Source organism: Stylophora pistillata, chromosome 11 (assembly GCF_964205215.1).
Source record: "Stylophora pistillata chromosome 11, jaStyPist1.2, whole genome shotgun sequence".
Lineage (NCBI taxonomy): Eukaryota > Metazoa > Cnidaria > Anthozoa > Scleractinia > Pocilloporidae > Stylophora > Stylophora pistillata.
The window spans coordinates 17,489,272-17,511,974 of record NC_142529.1 but is presented as its reverse complement, the minus strand read 5'-3'; the positions used below and the strand labels follow the sequence as shown (position 1 = coordinate 17,511,974).

At 40.6% G+C, this 22,703-nt stretch overlaps 3 pseudogenes; 1 reads left to right on the top strand and 2 right to left on the bottom strand.

Moving 5' to 3' along the window:
* Positions 1–4,180: 4,180 nt before the first annotated feature.
* Positions 4,181–4,854, top strand: LOC148720369 (uncharacterized; annotated as a pseudogene).
* Positions 4,855–11,531: 6,677 nt separating this feature from the next.
* Positions 11,532–14,880, bottom strand: LOC148720368 (uncharacterized; annotated as a pseudogene).
* A 3,322-nt stretch (positions 14,881–18,202) lies between these two features.
* Positions 18,203–21,922, bottom strand: LOC148720367 (uncharacterized; annotated as a pseudogene).
* Positions 21,923–22,703: the final 781 nt, after the last annotated feature.

Sequence of the window (22,703 nt, the reverse complement as noted above, 5' to 3'; positions counted from 1 at the left end):
ATTATGTAACTTGAAAGTATTTTTGGGAAATGCTACGTGATCGTAAACCACAATGTCATAGTGAATTCATCCTCCACTCATTCTAGAAAATTTGCAATACAGTGTCAGCGTTCAAATTTATTCTTTACCTTAGGATCGCTATAGAAAAATATTATGAGCGATTTTAGTATAGAGTAAGAAAAGAGGATGTTCGATCAGCATCGCGCTTACGAAACTAGATTTCAACGTCCACGCAATTACGTATGTGGACAGTGCCACGGTTGTCTAAAAACGCTCGATCATTTGCCCTAAAATCCGATTTATTTCATAGGTAGAAAACGCTTTCGAATCAGGATTATGTCACTAGGAACATAGAAACTTTGTTTTACAGTTAAAAAAAAAACAGCTCAAACTCCCATTTCTCAATGAAAAGCTCAGCTTTCACCACTTTCGCCACAAGAACAAAGCAAAGGTTCGCAATGTTGCTTACGAACCAGTTACCAGCATATTAAACGGAATGGTGCCCGCGGCGGTAAATTAACAAAAATGTATTATTAAAAAAATTGAGGCAACAAACAAATGTAAATCTATTACTGCTCGACATCGATATCACCTATGCTATGAAAGGGTGCGACAGGTTTTATTTTTATGGTCACGAGGTCGTTCGCAACTTTTTCTTTAAGGATTCCTTTTTATTTTACGGATGCTTAGAAGGTTGAATTCAGAGTTACTGAAGCGTTTCTCTTGAACTTGTAAAGTTCATTTTGGTATTCAATATGCTCTATCAACGTCCTACAAACATCAACACAGCTGGCTCAATCAAGATTATGGTAATTACATCACGCGATTAATTCCATAATATGATTGTAAAATTTGGCAGTTTTCCTTGCATTTTACTTCTCACAAGCGAACCTGTAATCGTCGAGAGCCCTGCATCTGCCAACACAACTTGGCCGCTGCATAGTAAAACCTCTTTCTGTGTCTTTATCTGCATTGGCCAGGTGTTGGGTCTCACAAAGCCCTGCAAGACAGTGTCTACATCAGCAAAATGAAAAATATGGCAAAACAGAATCCAAACTTTTAACCACTTGGTATTCGCTGATTAATGTCTGCCTCGTCAAGTTCCGTCGTAGAAAAGCGAACGCGAAAAGCGCATGATGATCAGGTTTCATACTGAAAATCAAGGGCAGCCGCACACAAATGTTCCCACCTGGTTGGTCTTGACATATCTCGTCAGTTTAGCTTTAAGCAAACAACCCTAACGGCGATTTCTTCAATGAATGGGTCAGACGAAACTTTCGCCACTTTTACAACAACAAAAAGAGAAGTTCGGAATATCTGATGGAAAATTCGCTTGCGAACCTGTCACCGGAATTTCAAACAGAAACTTGCACACAACGACTGGTTAACAAAAATTCGTTATTCACAAAATTGAAACCACACACGAATGCAAATGCTGCTCAGCATCGATACAGCATTACCCTGGTCCCAGAGGTTCTCTTCTCTCTACCGGAGTACGAGAATTCGGCGCGAAGCGTCGACCAACGAGCTGCAAAGCAGCGAGCGGAGAGAACCTCTGGTCAGGACCGTTGAGAATCTCACTTTCATGCCACCAAGCTTCGAGTGACAGCCATCAATCACGCCCCTTTTCCGACAACCAATCAGAGGTATTTTACCCCTAGAGGTATTTTAGTACTTTACTCTGATTGGTTGTTGGAAAGGGACGTGATTGATGGCTGTCACCCGAAGCTTGGTGGCAAGAAAGTTTTTAGCCTGTGTGATTCATTAACGAGATTATCAATGTAACTACTTTATGTCACGATAAAGATTTGTTATCTCAAAGGGAACAGATTGAAAACTGGCGATAGAAGCATAGACGAGATTAAATACAGCCAGATCTGAATGGTATGACATTTAAAAAGAAAAGAAACTACATTTTTAAGAAATACAGTTAATAATCGTTTTGGAATATTGTTGCTAATAAAGGGCTGAACTCATCTATCTCCGACAAAAATCATTTCCACGTTTCTTTCAACGATGAAAGCGAAATGGATATTAGAATTGCAAATATACAGCGTGCAGATCAATCCAGAATAGTTGAGTTCAGACAACTTATTCCAACTATCCTTCGTTTTGAAATCATAAAAGCACAAGCAACGTTTAATGACTTGAATACGTTTACAATTATGTTAAATGGAGAGCAAAACGGAGGGTTACTTAATTATTTCACTGGAACAGTGATCTGTTTTGGGAAGTTACGTCGCAGGTTACTTTCATTAGAACTCGTTCGTTTGTTAAGCGTTAACAACACCCGGCATAGGCGCGGCTTAAGCTTGTCCTGGTGGTGGAGAATATCGGTTTGATGGCGGTGGATAGCTAGGGAAGGCAGAGGAGGCTGAGTGTAACCAGATGGAGGGGCCTGGTTGTGGTTCACCAGCGAAGGAGGATGTACTTGCTGCGGCATCGCCATGTGTGTCGGGACCGTTTCTTGTTGCAGCTGTTGGCTGGTGACGACGGGTGCGTGATAGCGGCGTTACGGACATCAAGCGTAGAAGAGGCAGGATACGATGGAGATGATGATGGCAAATAAGATAATTGTGCTAATATAACACCGCCTGCAATAGCACCGTCAATCCAACCACAGAGCGACAAACACCCTCCCCCACAACAATCCTCTCAGTCCAATGTCACACAGATGATCTTACGCACAGGAACAAGAATACAAACTGATGCATTTCCCATTACAGCATTGCTCGTCATTGACACATTCGGAGTTTTCCTAACACTCAGAAAAATATACTTTCTACTAATGCATCGACTGATGCATTCAGTATTACAGTATTGCTCGTCACTATCAAAATCGGAGTCGTCCGAAAACTCAGAACAAGAAGACGAACCCCTGATGCATTTGTTATCATTGCATTGCCTTTAATTTTCATTTGTTATGACAACATTACCTTTAATTTTCATAGTGGCTATTCGCGAAAGAAGCTAAAAAATCAGATATTGCATAAATTGGCAATGTTTACATCTAATGTTCTCAACAACAAACGTTTCAGACAAATGCAAATTGCAAGACATTGAAAGAACGTTATCTTCTGAGCAATATCCTGAAGAGAAATCTCGCCTTTAGCTTTAATTAAAAAGAAAAAAAAACTGATCATCCTTCAGGGAGGACTACTCTACGTTACTACAAACATATACCTTAAATCGTGTGCATATCATCCAGATTCTGAGTACTGTACTTTCTTTCATGGGAATTTGAGTAATCCGAAATCCTCTGACGATACACCGTTATGCTTGTCTGTCATTTGAATCATGTTAATACGGGCTGATCCAATTTATGCAAGATCTGATTTTTGAGCTTCGTTCGCGAATTGCCACTATGAAATGTAAAGACCGGCCCACAGAGATTTTTACATATTTAAAAACTAGAATATTATAACCAACGAAGTGCGTAGTCTCGGTTCCAGAATCGGAGCACTTTTAGATAAATTTAGAGAGACGTTTTCCTTGTTTTACCCTACAGCAAAAATGACCTAAATGGTACCAAGATAAATAATATATTGGCGTGTTTACATTCACTCCCAGCTTGAGATAGAGAAATAAACATTTAGCACTTTTTGGCGATGATTTTTTATAAAAATTAGGCGGTCGGCCTCAAACAAGCAGCTGTTGTTACCACGACAACAAGAGTGCTGCAACCATTAATAGGGCATTTTTGTGCATCCCCCTTGAGTGCCTATCTGCATGCAAAATTTGAAGGGGGGTTGAAAATTTTCATTTCCCAGGATGTTTGATTCTCACAGAGACTCGTTCTTAATGTCTATTTCACCAAGTTTCATAGAAGAAAAGCGAACGCGACGATGGGCTAACGCTCAAAACCTCAGCTTTAAAACTCTTTACAGTGAGCAACTTACATTATCCACAGGTTGATAAAGCCTAATTAAAGGTAATTAAAGGCATGCTAGAATTAATACTTCAAACCCGGCAAGATGTAGTACAAATGTTTTCACATGGTAGGTCTCGAAATATCTGGTCAGGTCAGTTTTATGCAAACAGCCCCAACGGCAATTTCTTAATGGTGTGTCAGACTTTCGCGACCTTTCCATGAACAAAGCAAAAATTCGGAATATTCAATGTAAAACTCTCTTGCGAACCGGTCACCGGCACTTCAAAAACGGGAAGCGATGTGGATTAGGGGCTTGTAAAGCTCATGGGCGGACTACTCCAGGATAAACTACAAGAGGACAAAGTCTAAACCAGAATTGAGAAATATCCACGACCCGGGAACGTCAAGGGATTGAGAACACCGAGAGTGAAGCCACTTATCTGGAACCAAATCCCAGCGCACATGCGTACAAGCGACTCGAAATCGCAAAAGTCGCAGAAGGCACTTGTTGCCTCCGTTGTCGCTATGATCAAAGCTACCAATTTACTGATCAAACAAGAAGATGAAGCCACAGCGAGGGACAAATAAGTTGTGTCAACGTTGACAGATGCCATAACATTGGCCATGCAATGCTTCCATGATATAGATTCGTCGAGGCGCCTGGTAATGAAGTAAGACCTACATCGCGACTAGTCGGCGCTCTGTAACTCTACCACAGTCCCTTCTGAGTCAAAGTACTTGTTTGGGGATTTATCCAAACTAACAAAGGATATCTCTGACGCAAACAAACTAGCAAGGAAAGTCTGGCCACACTTCCAAGCGCGAGGGTACAACAGGAGATACAGCTCGATTTCCCACCGCAACCAGGTGCATGAAGGTAATTGGCGATTCCAGCCCTATCAGCGGCCAAGGAATGATTTGTTATCCAAAGGCGGTCCCCACGATCAAAATTCAAGAAAGAGGGGGAAACGAAACAAAATTAATGCCGATCTTGCCCACAACACAGGTATGTACAAAACAAACAGTTGTTCATAATGATAATGATAATGTGCGACACGCTTTATTCCACAATCAGCCGAGCTTTCGAGCTGCCAGCAAATTGTCAGCGCATTGTCGGAATGACATACCCTAACTTCAGACCCAAAAATATTAGAATATGTCAAGGAAGTGAAAATATAATTCACGTTAGGGTTAATGCCGGAACAACACAATATGTGGTCAAGCGTGTTTAATCGCATACAAAATGCCATTGTGGACAATGAAATTGAAGCCCTTATCAGTAAAGGAGTTATTAAGCGCTCCAGTCATAAACCAGGAGAATTTATCTCCCCTATCTTTCTCCGTCCTAAGCCTGATGGCACTTACCGGATGATCCTTAATTTGCAGGATTTCAATGAATTTGTTCAGTACCATCATTTTAAAATGGATACCTTAGAAACTGCAGTAAAAATAACGAAGCCTGGCTGCTTCATGGCATTGATCGACCTGAAAGATGCGTATTATACGGTACCCATTTATCATGCCCCACCAAAAATATCTAAAATTTATATTCAATGGTACACTTTACCAGTATACGTGCATGGCAAATGGACTCAGCTGTGCACCGCGGGCTTTCACTAAACTGCTTAAGCCAGTTTATGCGACACTGCAGAACCTAGGGTGTCTGAGCCTAGCCTACATTGGTGACTCATACTTACAGGGTGACACATCAACTGAGTGCCTTGAGAATGTTAAAGTCACGGCCTCAATGTTTAAGAAAGTAGGGTTCACTTACATCCTACAAAGTCAGTTATAATCCCTACTCAACGACTTGTGTTTTTGGGGTTTGTCCTGGACTCCAATGATATGACGGTGACTCCTACTGAAAGCAAAGTCCAGAACATAGTCTCAGCATGTAAATGTTTACTAACAAAATACAATCCGACAATAACAGAGGTTGCGGAAGTCATAGGGCTTATAGTATCCAATTTCCCCGGATGGGCCCAATATGGGCCACTAAGTCACCGCTCACTGGAGTCTGAAAAAACCCAAGCACTGAAAATACATAAAGGGAATTAAAAAATCCATTTGCAACTAATTAGTAGTTCCATAGCTGAGCTAAAATGGTGGATTGAAAATATGCCTACTGTACGACGGGATACTACTGTATGCCCTAAGCCCAGCACGGTTATACAAACAGATGATTCAAAAAAAGGTTGGGGGGCAGCCCTTGGCAATCAAGAGAAAGGTGGAAGGTGGACAGATGCTGAAGCCACCAATCACATCAATATTCTGGAACTGCAGGCTGCATTCTTTGCTCTTAAGGCTTTTTGCAATAATACTAGAAACACTCATGTACGGTTACAGATTGACAACACAACTGCTGTTGCATACATCACCAACATGGGTGGTAGCAAGTCACCCCAACTGAATAATTTAGCCAAAGAAATTTGGAACTGGTGTATAAACAAGAATATTTGGGTGTCGGCAGTACACATAGCTGGGAAACTTAATACAATTGCTAACAATAAGTCTCGTAACCTTTCAGACAAGTATGAGTGGTCACTCAGCAAAGTGTGCTTTCAAGAAATAATTTCAGTGTTTCCTGAGCTAGACATTGGCTTGTTTGCCAGTAGGCTTAATGCGCAATTAGACGTTTATTGCTCATGGAAACCAGACCCAAACTGCACTTATGTTGATACATTTTCCATAGATTGGAGCAATTTTAACTTTTTGCAATCCCACCTTTTCAGTCTGATACTAATTGCAAGGTGTGTACAAAACATAATGCAGGGCAAGGCAAAGGGAATATTGCTGTTCCCAGTGTGGCCAACACAGACTTGGTTCCCCCTTGTTCTTCAACTACTATACAGCTAACCATGGATTTTCAAACCATCACCAAACCTACTACATCATGCCCACTTCAGGGAGCCACACCCTCTACACAAGAGCCTGCACCTGATGGTCTGTCCTTTATCAGGGACACCTTTGCACAGCAAAACCTTCCTCCAGACATTACCAACATCATCATGGCTTCCTGGAGAAAAGGAACTCAAAATCAGTACAAAACCTATGTGGAAAAATGGCTGGCATTTTAGTGTCAAAGGAAAACCAATCACAGTTCTCCAAAGCTAAGTGGAGCTCTTCAATTTCTGATGTATTTATACAATCAAGGACTAAGTTATTCCACAATAAACACTGCAAGATCCGTATTGTCATTGACCCTAAATAGTGAAGGCATCAAACCCTTTGGCTCCCATCCACTGGTTACCCGGTTCCTAAAGGGAATATACGAGACACGTAAACCACAACCCAAATTCAAAACCATTTGGGATGTGGCTACAGTACTAATAGATACCTCAAGACGCTACAGCCATTAGAACAGCTTTCTTTAAAGGAATTAACACTGAAGCTACTAATGCTACTCTTGTTAGCTACGGGGCAACGAGGACAGTCCATCTATCTGTTGAGCCTGGATGGCATGCACATGTCATCACACTCATGTAAATTTGAACTTTCAGAACACATTAAGACTAGCAAACCCAATAAGAAAGAAAACAGCATTGATATAAGCGGTTATCAGCCAGATGATACCCTCTTCCCCCTACTCACCTTGAAAGAATACCTTAAGTGAACAGCGCCTCTGAGAAGCACTGAGAGAAAACTGTTTGTCAGCTTCATACAGCCACATAAAGGGGTATCTAGAGACACAATATCTAGACGGGCTAAGACCGGACTTAGTTTAGCAGGGATTGACACAAGCCAATTTACAGCCCACAGCACCAGAGCAGCTATTTCATCCAAAGCAGAAGAGAGAGATGTCCCTTTGGATGGTATACTAGCTACTGCCGGATGGGGATCAGCGGCTACTTTTTAAAAGTTTTATCGCAAACCAATCGTCCAACAACCTACTTTAGCTGACACAGTATTTACATTATAGCAAAAATTTTTTTTTTTTATAACCAGATTGACCCTATGGCATAGGGTTGTACGTTTATCAAGTAAAAAACACAGGAAGCCTTGACACTTCAGTATTTAAACATAAGCGTTCATGTTGCTGTTGACTAGAAGACATTGTTTTGTACTGCCTATGCCAGAGTCATGATTGTATTCACTACTACATGATACATATGGATAGACTAACTAGATCGAGTTATAAGGTTGAATAAAATATTTTAAGAATGTTATTATACCTATGTGGCTATATAATGGTTGATGTGGCTCTGTCAGAGCTTTAAAGTCTCATGGGATCTCCTAGGCTATGGTCATGTGATAGAATTCGAAAATTAAACGACACTTACCTGTAAGTTGAAGTTTGAGTGAGATTCTACCACATGATCAAGAAGGCAGGAGATAACATGCCCACCCATTACTGATTGGATCTACGGTTAGCACACTAGCCTGTTCTATCATGACATAATTCTGACACACCCACACTCTTTGAATAATGAGTCGCGCATGCGCTGTGCTATCTCATGTTATCTCCTGCCTCCTTGGTCATGTGATAGAATCTTAATCAAACTTCAACTTACAAGTAAGCCTCGTTTAAGTTTCCAATTTTGTGGCGGAACTCAAAATTATCACGCAAGCTCGTTGATGTCACATAAATCTTTCTTTCTGACGCAACGTTGCGTTATGAAATTCAAAATTGATGCGAGAGAAATTTAAGTTAAGTGTTTCTTTTTCCTTAGTTTGCTTTGTCAATCACCCACTTTTCCTTCGTTTTCCCGATGAATTTTTGGATTTTGTCAACTCCATCGTAAATTAGATTTCCCTGTTTTACGAAATGACCTTTCCCGCGAATTAAAAAGGCGTTCTTTGTCACGAGACTTGGCGAGAGATTCCATGCATTGACACGCGCTTGAAGTGCGAAAACTGTGAATTTCCTTGAAGGCCAAAAGCTCGATGTTCGTTTCTACGGGAGTTACCACAGACTACCTTAATGAATTGATAGGGTGTGTAGAATTGTTGGATTTTCGAGAAAATTGGCCAGAATGTTCAACAGCTATTAGCGCATCAAAGCTTGTAAGGCTTTTGCCAAATTCGAAATAATTATCTCATGACGTCCCGGAGCGTGAATACAACCGAAATATTTACTATTGTCCAACTTCAAAAAAGATTTGCCTAGGAATCAGGAAGCGTACATAGGGTTTTTCTGGGTGGCACCCTATTTTGTTGACAGTAACCTTCAGCGGTTACCAACGGACAATGACTACCGTAGCAAGGAAAGAGTGATTTATTCATAATCTTAGGCCATCTTATTTTCAAGATCTGCTCGTTCGTCATCGTCGAATGTGTTGACTTCGGTCATCATCTTCTCAACGCTTATCTCGTCCAAATTATAACTTACGGCGCGAGACGCTTTCGCTGTCTCTGATCCAGAACTCTGAAACCATCTGCCCATTGACATAACATCTTCTCACAATTTGAAAACGTCTAAGTCCAAACCTAAGACAGTTTCGTTTGCCAAAGTTTTGAGCGACGAAGTTATTTCTTTTGTAAGTACTAGTCATTTTATTTATTTCCGTGTACTACATTGGAAAGCGAATATAGCCTTTGTATATGCGCTATATTAATGAGTTGTATTATTTCTATTATTTTTATTATTATCATTATTATTGTTATTATCATTTTATTGACATTTACGAGATTGCTTGACAATTTTGATTTCCGACACAAATTTTATCACCTATTGTTTACCGCTTATTGTCCATCGTCTACCGTGTATCGTCTATCGTGTATCGTCTATCGTGTACCGTCCATCTCTATCGTCTATTATTGTCTTTCGTCTGGGTTTTGGTACATGCCCTGCTCGACATCGATAAAGCTATGCTAACGATGGATCCGCTTAAGATCCAGTCGGCTAAATGTAGAGTATGATAAAGGAACAAATTTCCCTGAAGCAGAATAAGATTACTCACGTTTGTAAATAAAGTAGCAGCAGAAATAAAATAACAACAACTAAGCTAATAATGAAAATTTATAATCGATGAAAATATCTTACGGAGTTTATCAATTTTACTGCTATACGACACGATCGACATTCGCAATCTTGAAAATCTGACAAGCGGAGATAAATTGAAAACTGTTGGTGAAAGCACAGACTGGATCAAATAAAGTCAAATCGGTTTGATATGATACTTGAAGTGAAGCTCCATTTCTAAGAACACAATATTCATTCTGGAATAAAATTATCGTCTCCATTGGCTGAATTCATCTATCTCCGACAAAAATTGGCTCCACAAGAGACCTAAGTCTACCTTTATTGTTTTTCTTTGAACGACAAAAGCGAGATGGAACATCAAATTTGTAAAACTGAATGAAGAATCTTATTAGATTATTAACTACGTCTACATCTTTGTAAGTGGAAAGTAAAACCGTAGGTTACTCATTTCACCGTAACAGTATTCTGTTGGAATGAGTTGCATCGCAGTTTACTGTAGTTAGAACTTGTTGGGTTGTTCAGTGTTAAATGCAGCCGGCATCAGCGCCGCTTAAGCTTGCCCTTGTAGCGGAGGATTCTGGTTTGGTGGCAGTGGTGGATAGCTTGAGTAAGGCGGAGGAGCCTGATTAAAACCAGAAGGAGGCGACTTGAAACTTAGAGGAGGCTGGTTGTAGTTCATCGGCGGAGGAGAATGTACTAGCTGCGTCGTCATCATGTGTGTCCGAGTTGAGAGGAATTATTGTTGCGGCTGCTAGGTAACGACCACAGTACCGGGTGTACAAGATTCCGCGGTTCAGTTCAAGGGCATAGAATGTTAGATCTACCTGAAGACTGCCTCGAATCCACACCACCTTTCGCTAATTGCGCTCTGGATTATTTTAGGCCCTTCATTGTTAAGGATGGTCGTAAAAAGCTAAAACCCATGGTGTCCTCTTTACTTGCTTGGCGTCGAAAGTTATAGGACCCGATATCGCTAACTCGCTTGAGACTGACTCCTTCATCAATGCCTTGAGAAGATTTAGCGTGCACAAGAAACGAAGTAACAATGATGACCTTCAAGAGCTTAAGGTCGAAGACTGGGAAAGCGCAGAGCGCGCCCATAACTCTTGCAGGTTAAGGTAAAGTCTGTTTACGAGCCTAGTGACCCATTAGGCCGGTGCTTAACTCCGGTTTCTGTAGCATGAAGCGAATAGGAGTATTTCTACTCCTCCCTGGATGGGATGCCAGTCCATCGCAGGGTTACCCCCAGCATTGAATTTTCCGGTACCTATTTATAACCTGGGTGAAGAGAGGCACTGTGAGAGTAAAGTGTCTTGCCTAAGAACATAACACAATGTCCCGGCCGGGGCACGAACCCGGACCACTCGATCCAGAGCCGAGCGCACCAACCATGAGGCCACCGCGCCTCCACACAGCGTGCACAAGAAACGAAGTAATAATGATGACCTTCAAGAGCTTAAGGTTGAAGACTTGGAAAGCGCAGAGCGCGCTCATAACTCTTGCAGTACAGATAAAAGCCTTTAACGGAAGAAATAGCAACTCTGAGGAACATGAAGCAGAAAAACACTGACCTAGAAAGTAGAGTCTTCACTCGGCAGAGAAAGGCGAGCATGAAAACATGTAGCTCATTTTACAAGCTTGATCCATTTTTAGATGTTAACGGAATCTTTAGCTTGCTAGTCGGTGGACGTCTCAGGCAGGCGACCCTAGGTGATCACAACAATTGCAGAGCAGCAATTACCGCGAAGGCAGGATTTGATGCAAAAGATGATGGCCAAAAAGATAATTATGGTGAAAGTTTAAGCCTGCAATAGCACCAGCGCTCCAAACACAGGAGGACAATCACTCTCCCCTACAACAACTCTTTCCAATGCCACACTGGTCGTCGTACGAACAGGAACAAGACGAACTATAGATGCATTTGCTGTTACAGCATAGCTCGCCACTGTCACATTCGAGGTCGCTCGAACAGGAGCAAGAAGACGAACTATTGATGCATTTGCTTTTACAGCATTGCTCGCCACTGTCACATTCGGAGTCGTACAAACAGGAACAAGAAAACCAACTTCTGATGCACTTGCTGTTACAGCATTGCTCGCCACTGTCACATTCGGAGTCGTACGAACAGGAACGAGAAGACGAACTATTGATGCATTTGCTTTTACAGTACTGCTTGCTCATTCCACATTGCGAGTCGGACGAACAGAAGTAACATTTTTTCTACAGACCTCATCTGTGCAACAGGACTGAAGGAACGAACAATCGCTGTCGCCGGTACAGGAGATAGCACTTCTGGGGCAAAGAGACAGACAAAAAGAAATCATAAAAGCTCCTTAGAAGCCACATTGCTCTTCACAATTTCAAAGGCGTCTGCTCGATGTATGATAATAATTGGATGCAGTTGGCTGGTTTCCAAATTATTTTTCCTAACATTTTACCAGATTAGGTCAAGAGAATACACAAAAGATGTCACGTTATTACACTCTAGAACAGACAGAATCACGGAGCAACAAAATAGGCGCAATAAAAGATCCAGACGTTTATTTTTCTTATTGGTTTTTCTGGCTTGACTTTTATGGAAGCGAATTTTTTAGCGGGATAGGTTCTTTTGGGGGAATCACAAAAGTCGTTCGTATTTTTTTTCGTCTTTCGCGTGCTCCTTATGCGATTGATACGATGCACAGATATGGCCGTAGGATATATTTCACAACCTATAATCAAAATACTGAAAGATGAAATAAAAGTGTAATGATGAATTCCTCATTCTGTAGTCTCACGTATAATACGAGCGGACATTTGCTCATATTTTGCTCCAATTGTTGCTCGCGCGCGCCTCTTCGCGACAAAGAAAATACAACGCAACTCACAAGATATCCTCTAAGAACGGAAGCTTATCGTTGCAGTTGAAGGCAACGGTACATTACTCCGCATAAACGGATGATGCACCGTTTAACGTTTAAGTTTATGCACTAGTGTGTATTACAAACCTACAGACTCGCATAATTACTTGTTGTATTCGTCTTCGCATCCATCTCACGTTAAGAATTCCATTCATTTTTCTCAGTTTCTAAGACTTCGTCGTTTATGTAGTGATGACTCTAATTTCCACCACAAATCAGAGTCAATGTGCCAGTTTTTCGATGAACGTGGTTACCCTGATTCTGTCTGTTGAGGCTATTCCTCAACAAGGTTTTATGTTAGTTCGTTTTGTTCCTCATTTTTTTGTATGTCAGTAGACCACAATCCTTCAGTAGTAATTTTTTATTTCTGAGCTCCATTACGCACGTGGAAAAGCGCTTGTGAATGAGTTTGGTAAGTAAAAACTGTTTTCTTTTCTTTCGTTTACCGCCTTTCATCATGTGGTTTTTACGGCTCCCTGAGCCTCGTAATTTATGATGAAAGGGCGAACGGATGGTTTTGTAAACATTGGAATTCCTCGCCGTCATTAAATTCGTTGGGTTAAGGAGCTGTTCTGTTGTTATTCGCCATCAACGCCGCTATATGTGTCCGACCCCGACATGGTTGTTCAAGCGGGTTACCACCGCACCCAACTTATTGATCGACATTCAGCACTACAAACGTCATAAAAGGAAGATTCCGACCGTATTCCATTCACTCTCACGTTTCACCCTCACAACCACTCAGTTAAATCCATCATTCTTAAAAACTTTAAATTACTTCAAAACGATCCAGAGACAAGCACTATCTTTTCGCAGCCTCCGCTCATTTCATTCAAACGCGACAAAAACATAGGGAATTTTTTGGTCAGAAGTTCTTTTCAGACAAATGACCAACCAGGCACTTTTAAATGCGCTCGTACACGATGCGAGACATGTCCTTTTATTCTTAACACTGAGAAAATATCGGAACCCAAACGATCTGTTAAGATCACCGATCACTTCGCCAATGTAATCTATTGCATAACTTGCACTTATTGCAAAAAGATATACATCGGCGAAACAGGCAGAAGACTAGGTGACCGATTCCGAGAACACCTTCGCGACGAGGAGAGGAATGACAAGGACACATCGAAACCAGTCGCCAGACATTTTAATTTACCTAATCATTCTAAGTAACATATGGCAATCTGTGGTCTTTCCTTGCACTTAGGTAGCACGGAAAGCCGTAAAACTCTTGAACAGAAGCTCATCTTTCAAACCGGCAGTCTAGATCCCACAGGTATCAACGAACGCTTTTCGTGCCACTAATTTATTCGTGTTTTTCTCGTTGCCATGTTCCCACCAATCACGTAGCTCCATTTTCTGCCTTTAAAAGCACACACAACCCACAACTCCTCTATTCGCTCCGACGAAGGGCTAACGCTCGAAACGTCAGCTTTTATAATCGCAACGGTGGCCAATTTACCATTTCAACTTAGTTGATATATTCAAATTATAAAAGTTTGGAATATTACTTACGAACCAGTTACCAGCATATCAAATGGAACTTTTCTCGCGGCGGCGGAGTAGCAAAACTTTAATATTAACAAAAATTGAGGCAGCAAACAAATGTAAATCTAGTACTACTCGACATCGATATAGGTTATGCTGTAGAAGGATCTTCATAAAGGGGAACTGAGATCTAAAATTGAGCCATTTTTAAATTACAGCATGTAGCTTAACTATCAATGTTCGAACGTTCATTTCTGTCTTTGGGCTCAAATTCACCTTGAAAAAAAAGTTTTATACCGTGTTTTGACCCAGTAGCACCGCTGCTCCGAAAAACCATGTCAGCGGCTAATATTGCGTCACAGGTGGGGAAGAAAGATCAGAACCCTGGGACACTCTTCCTTCAAAACTCGCGTTCAGTAAGATTGTCCAAGTTATGTGACTTCTTATGGGGATTGAATTAAAACATTGAAAGATAAAACATGTTCTTACAGAGAATGATTGGCTTCAGACTGGGTTTGGATACGGAGGGGATGTCATAAAGCGATTAGTGAATATCTCTGTGATGTTATTCAGTCGTTCTTTAACTCCGCATAAACGGTTTTACATGGTCATCCACGTTCTATACATGTTTTTCCCAGTTATCATGCTCTAGATGTTCAGTACTTTCATACATGGAAGATATTTGCAAACCTCATGTCAGCTTACTAGTCCGCGAGCGAGAGATCAATGGCGGTTGTACGCAATACCGAGCCCAGTTTAGTTACTCATTAAATCACACAATCAGCTGTGTCGTTTGTGTTTGTACAGGGATGTGTTTCTGCATATGGTATGTTTATATACTTCTTAGCAAACTCAGTGTGGAATTCTTCGGGAATATCATTTATTTTGTTTTGAGAGAGAGCTGGTATTTTTAGACTTTCAAGTAGCATCACCCGTGTTGACATTCACATTGCTTGCCTCGAAATACCACGAAAGGTATCCAATGTCTCATGTCTACTTGTTTAGTTTCTAGCCATCAGTAATTTATTTGTGGAGTATTGCACTACATTTGCATGTACCATTTGTTATATTAAAGTCATCACGAAACACGGAATAAGCTGTCAAATACCAAATTCTTCCAACGAAAATGGCTAAGGAAGATGGGGAAGAGACATCGAGGGTGGTATAAAACAAATTTTTTGCAAGGCAACTATAACAAATACCAAGCAATGGCTATAGCAAGGGACACGTAACAAATGGAGTTAGTGATTGATGATTGCAGAATCAACTTTATCGATGCATTCAAACTGCTAGGCGTAATTATAGGTAAAGACTTGAATTTCTCGCAACATATATCAGAGGTCTGCATAAAGACGAGTATAATGATTGGTGTTCTACAAAGGCTAAAGAATCTTATCCCGATGAACGCAAAACTACGACTATATAAAACTGCAGTTCTACCCCACCTCACATACTGTAGCTTGGTGCGGCACTTTTTTCGTGCAAGTGACAGAAACAACTAGAGAGAATTAATGAAAGAGGTCTACGTACAGTCTTCAAAGATCAAGTCTCTCCTTATAGAGACCTTGTTACACACGCTGGAATGACTAGTCTATATAACATGACATTACAAGATATCGCCATCTTTATGTTCAAAATCAGGAATAGATTACTGCCTAACAATATACTAGAACTCTTTTCGCCATCGCCTTCGAACTAAAACCTGAGAAACTCGGCCTTTCATGTTCAAAGGGTAAAAACTGTCAAATACGGAAAGCATTCCCTCAGATTTTTTGGGCCATTAAAAAAAAAGAAAAAAAAGTCTTTTTATAGGATTACACAATTACTGGTGAACCAGTAGTTTCCAATGTGCTCCTTGCAAACAAATGAAACAAATGGTCTAAATTGAACATAACATCATTAAGAACATCACTAAGAGCCCCAACCGGCCGGAGACAAACCAGTTGGCTATTTACAAGCGTGGCCAAAGATCTGAACTCGGGGCTACCGTGAAATAAATCTAGTGGTCAGGGTGGGACTCGAACCCGGGAGCGGCGGATTACGGGTCCGACACACTAACCTCTCGGCCACACTGCCTCCACTGGTCAAAATTTTTATGGTCAAAATTGAGCATGAAGGACAGAAACGAGACCTCCTTAAGAATGTTTAAAGCAAATATAAGGAAAAAAGATCTGAGCGAATTGGTTAGTGAAAACGCATGCAAAAGATGCCACCTGTGTAACTCATAATTCATAAACAGAAAATATCATAACTAGTGGAGTTGATATATTATAAAATTGTATACATAGTTTTTATTGCATATCATTTTTAAGTATATCGACTATTGTATATATTTGAAGAAGTTTTGAATAGTTAAATCTTATTATCTTATAGTATCATTAATATATATTTATCATTAATAATTAATTTAAATAGTGTCTCCGATTAGTAGGCTTGAGGGCAAGCTAGAAGATTACACACTTTGATAAAGTTGTTGATTGATTGGCAAAAATTTCACCGTCGCGAAAGGCTCACACGTTTTTTATCAACACTTGGAACCGCATTTTTACGAAAGGGGCCTCAAGTCCGAAGTACATGGAACACCTACGAAGTACAAACTAAAGGAGGAAGCTCTCCCAAAGATATTCTCGTAAAGACCTGCCAAAAATCCTCCGCTATCATCTGAGTACCGCCGCAGTCAACAAGCGAAGACAGAGGTTCTATTATGCAAATTATACTCGATTGACCAAAGTATTATTTCTTAGGGGACTTAAATTACAATTCGTCACAGCCTTCACAGTGTTGAGAGTAATTTCAGTACTTTGTGTGTTTCAATAAGGCATGGATCTGCGTATGAAAGGAATACAAGTGCCTTTTTTTGCCAGTTTCTCGCTTCTGTATGCGTTAAAACTATTGACAATAAAAACATTCGTCGACCATAGCTTCGCAATGTCCGTTGCAAAGACATCGATCATTCAGTGTTTCTGATTTTCGTTATAATCGATATTGCAATTTCTGATTCTTCGATGTCTTTCTTCAAGTCAACCGGTTTTTCGCCTAGAAAATAATTCAGCTCTGACTGGTAGCTAGGGCTTCAAACCACTCCTACTTGCAAGAAAAAGACCGATAAATTTAAAGTTTGCGCAGACGTGCGGCCTTTTGCGCGTAAGAGAAGTGTTTCAGTTCCACACCAGTGACGTCACATTCGACCACTACTAGTCGTTTACAGCCCATGGTCGTACGGCCGCAAAAGCGGGAAAAAGGGAACTTCAAATCTGATTTTCTCGTGTATAACAAACAGTGAACGAATGTAAATACTGAGACTTTATCCTACTCCTTTAAAGCTAACTAGAAATGAATGCAAGAGAGTTCCCAATTTTAGGCTTCAGTTCACCTTTAAGATCCGATCAACTTAAAGTAGGACATGAAATTGTAACAAAAATCTCCCGGAAGCGGAAAAAAAATTCCTCACGTCTGTATATGAGGTATCAACTGAGACTTAGTAACGACAACCGAGCCGTAATAGTACAATTTTTAGTCTGTGCGATCCTATTTACGAGATTATAAATTTAACTGCTTTTAGTCACGATCGACATTTGCAGTCTTCAACGTCACAAAGGAAATAGATAAAAAAAATGTCAATAGAAGCGAAGACCGGGTTATATACAGTCACTTCGGTATGATGTGAAACTTAAAAAAAGATACTTTTCTAAGAATACAATTAATATTCTTGAAGGAATATTGTCGCTAATTAATGGCTGAACTCATCTATCTCCGGCAAAAATCCTTTCCATTTTTCTTTCAACCATGAAAGCGTGATGGAATATCAGATTTGCAAATAAATAGCATTCAAATTGAACTAGAAGTTTTGAATTTAGACAACTTATTTCAACAATCCTTCATTTTAATATTCTACAAAACCTCACACAACATTTAGTGACTTGAATACGTTTACATCTATGTAAATGGTGAGAAAAACGGAAGGGTACTTAATTACTTCACCGGAACACTGAGCTGTAACCTCGCAGGTTACTTTCATTACAACTCGTTCGGTTGTTCAGCGTTGACTACAGCTGGCATAGGCGCCGCTTGAACTTGTCCTGGCGGTGGAGGATATTGGTTTGGTAGCGGTGGATAGCTAGGGAAGGCGGAGGAGGAGGCTGAATGTAACCAGATGGAGGACCTGGTTGGGGTTCACCGGCGAAGGAAGATGTACTTGCTGCGCCGTCTTCATGTGTGTTGAGACCACTTCTTGTTGCGGCTGTTGGCCGGTGACGACCATGCACAGTACCGGGTGTACGATAGCGGTAGAACGGGCAGCAAGTACAGCAGAGGCATGATACGATGGAGATGATGATGGCAAAGAAGATAATTGTGCCGATGATAGCGCCTGCAATAGCACCGTCGTTCCAACCACAGTACGGCAAACACACTCCCCCGCAACAATCCTTTCCGATGTCTCACTGATGAACTTCCGAACACTCAGAGCAAAAAGACGAACTACTGATGCACTGGCATGACTATCACAGCATTGCTCGTCATTGTCACATTCGAAGTCGTAAGAACAGGAAAAATATGACCAACTACTGATGCAATTATTTTTATCACAGCACTGCATGTCATTATCACATTCGGAGTCGCGCGAACATAAACACGGATACCAACTATTTCGCATTTGTCTTTGCAGCGTTGCTCGTTTTTTCTGCAGTGGTTGTCGTGCCTGCAGAAATAACATCGCTGTCCGCAGAATTTATCGATCTGCACAGCAGGTTTCACAGGAGGAACACTTGCTGCTATGGGTACATTAGTTAGCAATTCCCGAGGTAAAGAAACAGATGAAGAGAAATCATAAAAGTTCCTTGGAAGCCATTTCCCTCTTCACAATTTCAATGGCGTCGGTTGGATAAAGATGGACCGATACCATTACCGAATATTCGATACAAGTGATATCATGATCAGATCAGAAACTATCTATACTAGCGAGAAGTGCTGGAGCTTTCAATACTGCACATGACTTGCCTGCGCTTTGCTTCACGCCAGGGACCACCGCTGACCAGTCTAAGTGGCGCGCAAGAGTGAACTCATTGATGGCCACAGTTTCAACTTAAGCATGTCCTCAATCCGGTTTAAAATGTTGGACTATCTTTTTTAAGCTTAGATAGAGTACTAAACGCTGTGTAACATTATCAGCGCAAAATAAACCTACATTTTGTTAAACAAATCACGTGACTTATCCTTAAACTCATTGACGTCACAGAATCAGTAGTGTTGTCGATATAGAAGGAAAACGTCAGTGTTATACTTGCTATCGTACCCATTCGGAAAAAACGGTATCGGGTATTGGCCCATCCTAACTGTTGGATGTAAGATAATAATTAGATGCAGCTGGTTGGTTTTAAAATTTTTTTTTTTTTTTTCGCTGTGACATTTTACTGAATAAGGTCACGAGGACTCATAAATTATGTCGCTGTATTATCTTGTAGAACAGGAAAAAAATACAGAGTAACCAACTGAACCATCCAGACTTTCTTTTTTGCTTTTGTACCTGTTTTTGTTTTTTTCTTTAGGCTGGACTTTAATGAAAGCTAAGTTTCGTGCGCGACAGGTTTTTTGGAGCCGGGTCACAAAGATCGTTCGCGATTTTCTAGTTTTTGTCTTTCGCGTAAACCTTGTGCGGTTGATAGTATGCACAGATAGGGCATGGGTGTATTTCACAAATTAAAACCAAAATACTGAAACGTGAATTGAAAGCGGAACAATAAATCCCTTATTCGGGGGTTGATAAATGAATCGAGCGGACATTTTGCTCATATTTGCTCGTATTGTGCGTATCTATTTCACTAGGGAATCCGGAGACTCACAAAGCCCTATTCAAATTTTTAATCTAAGATAAAATAAATTGCTCACATTTCCCTCCTTTTCCCGATGAATTTTTGGATTTTTTTAAATCCATCTTAAATTAGATTTCCTCGTTTCGCGAAAAGACCTTTCCCGCGAATTGAAAAGGAGTTCTTTGTCACGAGACTTGCCAGGAGGTTTGATGCTTCGACACACGCCTAAGGTTCGAAAAATGTGAATTCCTTTAAACGCCGAAGGCTTAAGGTTTGTTTTTACGGGAGTTACCTCTCCGTTAATGAATTGATAGGGTATGTAATTTTGATGGATTTTCATGAAAATTATCTAGACTGTTCATCAGATCCTAGCGCACCAAATTATGTGAGGCTTCTACGAAATTCGCAATATTTATCTCATGACCGGAGCGTGACAACAATTGAAATATTTTCTATTGTCCAGCATCAAAAAGATTTTCCTAGGAACCAGGAAGCTTGCGTAGGGTCTTTTTTTTTTTTTTTTTTTTTCTGGAAGGCACCCTATTTTGTTGAAATCAACCTTCAGTGGTCATCCATGGGTAATGGCGACTTTAGTAAGGAAAAAGTGATTTCTGTGACATTTGGGAGATTGCGGGAAAATTTTGATTTCCGGCGTCACAAATCCCATCGGCTATCATCTATCTTCTATCATTTACAGTTTATCGCCCATCGTCTACTGTCTGTCGTCTGAGTTTTAGTACATGCCCTGCTCGACATCAATATAGCATATACTGACGATGGATCTACTTAAGATTCAATCAGCATAAAGTAGAATTTGATAAAGTAACAAATTTCCCTTAAGCAGAAGATTACTCGCGTCGACAAATGAGATAGTAGCAGAAATATAGTAACAGCAACCGAGCTAATGATGAAAATTTATAATTTTTTTGAATATGTCACGGAGTTTATCCATTTCACCGCTACGAGACGATCGACATTCGCATTCTTGAAAAACTGACAAGCGGAAATAGATTGAAAACTACTGATTAGAGGCGTAGACTGGGTCAAATACAGCCACATCGGTTTAATATGACACTTAAGTAAAACTTCATTTCTAAGAATACAATATTCATTCTGGAATAAAATTATTGTTGTCATTGGCCGAACTCATCTATCTCGGACAAAAGTCCATTCTACAAGAAACCTATGTCTAGGTTTTTGTTTTTCTTTGATCGACGAAAGCGAAATGGAACATGGAATTTGTAAAAATACACCGTGCAGATCAGTGAAGAATCTTAAATTATTCGTCTACACCTTTGTAAATGGAAGTAAAACCGAAGCTAATTTAATCGAAACAGTATTCTATTTGAATGAGTTACATCGCAGTTTACTTTAGTTAGAACTTGTTGGGTTGTTTAGTGCTAAGTGCAGTCGGCATCGGCGCCGCTTAAGCTTGTCCTTGCGGTGTAGGAAATTTGACTGAGGAACCTGACTGAAAGCTGGAGGAGGCGGATTGTAACCTGAAGGAGGCTGGTTGTAGTTCATCGGCGGAAGAGGATGTGCTTGCTGCATGGTCATCATGTGTCCCTGAGTTAAGACGAATTGAAATTCTGTTACAGCATTTCTCGCCAAGGTCACATTGATAGTTGAACGAACAGGAACAAGAAGACGAACTATTGATGCACATGCTTTTACAACACTGCTCGTTCGATCCACAGTGGAAGTCGTATAAACAGTTGTAACATTTTTCTACATACTTTTTCTTTCTGACAGCAGGACTCAAGGAAGGAGCAATCGCTGCCGTCAGTACAGTAGGTAGCACTTCCCAAGGCAAAGAAACAGACGAAAAGAAAGCATAAAAGATCCTTTGAAGCCATTGTCTTCTTCACAATTTTCGATGGCGTCTGTTCGATGTGAGATATTAATTTGATGCGGTTGGCTGGTTACCAAATATTCTCCAGACCCTTTACCATGGAAACCATCGTAGGGAAAATAGATGATGGGAGGAGCACAGGGTTAGGGTGAAGGGGAATCGGATGGGGAAGTTGAAGGGGAAGAGGAGAAAAGCTATGTCATTTTACCAAATAAGGTCTAGACAACGCACAGCATATGCCACGTTATTATTCTGTAAAACAGGGCAAAAGAACGGAACAATAAAATGGCCGCACTGAACGATCCAGGCTTTGTTGGTTTTTAGACTTCGCTATCAAAAGGTATCAAAGAAGGAAAATTAGCGTTTCCATTTAAACTGAAATAGCAGAAAAACTATTCGTCCTATCGCTATAAAAAGGTTCATTTTCCAAAGCTCAATTAACACTGATTTCGGATATTTCGTTCTTTTTTTCTCTTTTTTTACTAGATTGCCATTGAACAGAATGGGGACCTATTCTTTGGCGCAGAGACGCTTTCCAACACAAGTTTATTTTGACGACGCTTTTAGTCAATATCTTCTGTCTTTTTATCACCGTTTTGGCTCGGAATTAGATGGCCCCGTGGATTTTGACCTTGAACGAAACACTCAAGGAACCTCGGCGTGCACGTTCTTCCCGGCTTTATCCATGAATCCAGGTACTTGTCGAAGATGATGTTCACTTCTTTGCTGTTGCAAAGGCCTATATGCTTCGAAGGTTGATGTGGCCGTTTGATGTGTAGTGCAATGGATGATGTCTTGAGTAGCACTCTAAACGCGCTTTTCGTCCCCTATTTTGGTTGAATTTGGTTGTCTCATT